This window comes from Echinops telfairi, unplaced genomic scaffold (genome assembly GCF_000313985.2).
Source record: "Echinops telfairi isolate 266 unplaced genomic scaffold, ASM31398v2 ScPeMD7_7468;HRSCAF=8506_0, whole genome shotgun sequence".
NCBI lineage: Eukaryota > Metazoa > Chordata > Mammalia > Afrosoricida > Tenrecidae > Echinops > Echinops telfairi.
In genome coordinates this window covers 1,920,779-1,923,945 of record NW_022111369.1, presented here as the reverse complement: position 1 = coordinate 1,923,945, position 3,167 = coordinate 1,920,779, and the positions used below count along the sequence as shown (strand labels likewise).

The window sequence follows — 3,167 nt, the reverse complement described above, 5'->3', positions numbered from 1 at the left end:
TTCTGACAGATCTTTAAAAAAAGAAAAAGAGAAAATAATAAAATAGAGAAAGGGATAATAATAGAAAAGCTCATATTCTTTAGATATCACATGATCTATTCCAGGGAAATTTGCGTCCATTGCATTTTGATGATGACCTTATTTCTTCCATCAAGAAAAGAAGTCTTTGGTGAACACCATGGGACGAGGTCCTGCCTGTGGACCAGTAATCTCCTGACCTGCAACCCCTCCTCTCTGCCCCCACCTCTCAGAGAGCAACCACTCCTTTTGTCCTCTCTTCATTGACAGCTTCACTCAATCTTTCAGTCAAATTAGCCCTACCCAATTCTTTGAAATCATAGCTCTTTAAGAGTCCCTCTTTTCCTTCTCAGCTTCCATTTACCCATCAGTGATTGTCACCATGTAAAACCCAACACTTTCTAAATTCTCTATCTCACCCCACCAATGTAGCAAGCTATTGAGGGAGAGAAGAAATAGGAGTCTGTTCAGTTCTTTGTTGTGTTCCTAGAATCATAGTTCAGTGAGGGAAGGAATGATAGGAATATGTGTGACAATGTTCTAATGTTGAGATAGCGTCTGATCATTTTAATCAATAATTTACACCCTGAAGTTCAGGATCACTAGAAATGTCTCTTATGCTTACAAATAGGTCTTAGAGTACAAGGACATAAGATTTACATAGCTCCTTTCGCATTCCTGACATCTTGAGAGATTTCCTGAAATCCTGAGAGATGGAAAAAAAATATCAAGTGAGGCTACCAAGGACTAGCAGCTGCAGACCCTCGGGAACAATTAGAAATTGTGTCAGACTGTATCAATGATACGTGTGCACACCAAAACTTCGGAACCTGCTCTGGTGTGTGACTGTTCCCTTTCTCCAACGAAGTTATTCTGCAAGAAGTATCAAAATGAAATATTGTTCTTGTTTCAGCTTGATTGTCTTGGGACAAAAGGAAATGGAGGTAACTTATAGCAACTCAAAAATTAAATTCAGGCAGGAAAAGTCATCAAAAACAAAAATCCAACCTACCAACGGCACATAAAAAGACCAAAACTCACCTACTGCATACCTGGCAAAGAAGATAGCTCTCCCCACAAAAATTTCATTTCCCTCACACCTAATCAAGAAACACGCTCAATGGACTATAGGAGGTAATCTTTTTGTAAGTACTCTTTACCCTACCAAAATTGCCACAGACATTACCAGTATGAAATACTTAAAAAGAGGTAGATTTGCATTTGAGGATTGTTCTCTTCTATCCTTAAACTGGAAGGTCTGTTTTAGAAATTTGCCAGCCTGCTAAGACGTCGAGAGACTAGGCAGTGTCTATTCGCTTAAGAACCCAAAGTGTGAGGATGCAATTATGGGAAAATTTCAAAACAGTAAGAGAATTTGAATAGTCATATCCATAGAAAAGAAAGGAAAGTTCCTTATGTCTCACCTGTCTTAACTATAAACCTTCTCTGTGAGTGACTTTACAAAATGTACTGTATCATCTCCAATTCTCTCTCAACTTTTAGATCAGAGATATTTTGGCTGGCAATAAAATCTAAAACCAAAAGAGCTGAGGCTATAACATTTTTCTAAAACAATCTAAAGCCACTGTCACACAACTTAGTATGGTTATTTTTTCCCCGTTAATCCATTTTCTTTCCTTAGTTTATTTCTATTTTTCTTTTATTTATCCATTTGTTTATTCTAGAAAACAACTATCAAGCTATTGTATAATCCTTGAAAAATAATACTGTAAAATAACTTTACAAGTCTTTAAAAATAGAACCAATGACTCTAAAATAACCTATTCTTAGTATAGGTGAAAAATAACTGATTAAAATAACGGCATACTTAATTTAATGGCATAATTTAATTTAAATAATGGCATACATTCTATCTCTTCATACTTCATCGTTGGCTGAATAATCTTCAAAGACATATAAAGGCAAACTTCAATTAAAAAAATATTGATATCAGAGCTTAAATTCTGAACGGGTGTGCAGAAGGCCAAAGATGACAGTGGAAGCCCAAAATCTATTTTCCGGGTCCCCACATGGGTCAAAGGTCCAGTTAGCTCCTTCTGACCATAGCCTAGGGATGTATCAAACAGAGAGAATTGTAAAGTGGATTATGGCAGATGTAGTTAGCTTAAAAAGTAACACCTTATTATTTGATTTCCCTTTTAACCTATTTTAAAGTTGTTTTAGTTTTTAATATTTTCTCATTTCTTTACAGTTTTACTGCTTTGTTTTAACATTGTTGCTGGTTTTCTGTTTACTGGTTTGTTTGCTTCCTTATTATGTTTTGTACGAGTATCTGTATTTGGCACTCATAGGTAAATCTATGCAGATGGTAACTGGATTAATAATTACCTACGAGCAAGGCAGGGGAGGTTGTGAGGAAATAGGAAGCTAAAAAGAATCAATTAAAAATGTTCTTAAACTGTTTGGGGTGATGATTGCACAACAACAAAGAAAATAAAATGGTCTGAAATTATGGTGATGACCGCACAACCCTTCTTAATGTGATTGAACAATTAAGCTGTGTGATATGTGAATTCTGCCAGTAAACCTTTGTTTTAAGTTTTAAAAAAGAAAACTCTGGGGAGCATACAATGACTCTGATACAGATGGGTCACAATATATTGAAATTGAAAAAATAAATAAAGCTCCAATAGGCATAAAACAGACCTCACTTAAAAATAGATAACTTTGAAAAAAAATGCATGCATGTTCTGATTTTGCCTTCACAACTCTCCTCGAGTTAGTTTAAAACAAACAAAAGAGGATCATTTGCATTTTACACACGAACTAATGGCTGGACAAAGAAATCAGGGAGTTTTTCTAATGACACCCAAGTAGTTAGCCTGGGATACCCACAAAATATGTTGTTAAAAAGAAAGTTAATATAACAACAAAACACACACACACCAAAAAAAGGTCTACTGCCACCAAGTTGAACTGTAAGATAGAGTAGAACTTGGCTACTGTTTCTGAGGCTGTAAATCTTTACAGGAGCAGAAAACCTGATCTGGGCTAGCCAAACTGCTAGGTGGCAGCCACTGGCATAACTAACCACACCACAAGGGCTCCCAAGTAAGACAACAAAGAATTCTTTTTTAACTCATTTACTCTTTAATTTTATTCCGTTTCTCTACTGGTTGATGTGCGCT

The 3,167-nt window shown here is 35.9% G+C and overlaps 1 protein-coding gene across 16 annotated transcripts in view; it reads right to left on the bottom strand.

Moving 5' to 3' along the window:
- CAMK2D (calcium/calmodulin dependent protein kinase II delta) overlaps positions 1-3,167 on the bottom strand; it is a 332,745-nt gene that overhangs the window by 235,369 nt on the left and 94,209 nt on the right. The window lies entirely within an intron of this gene.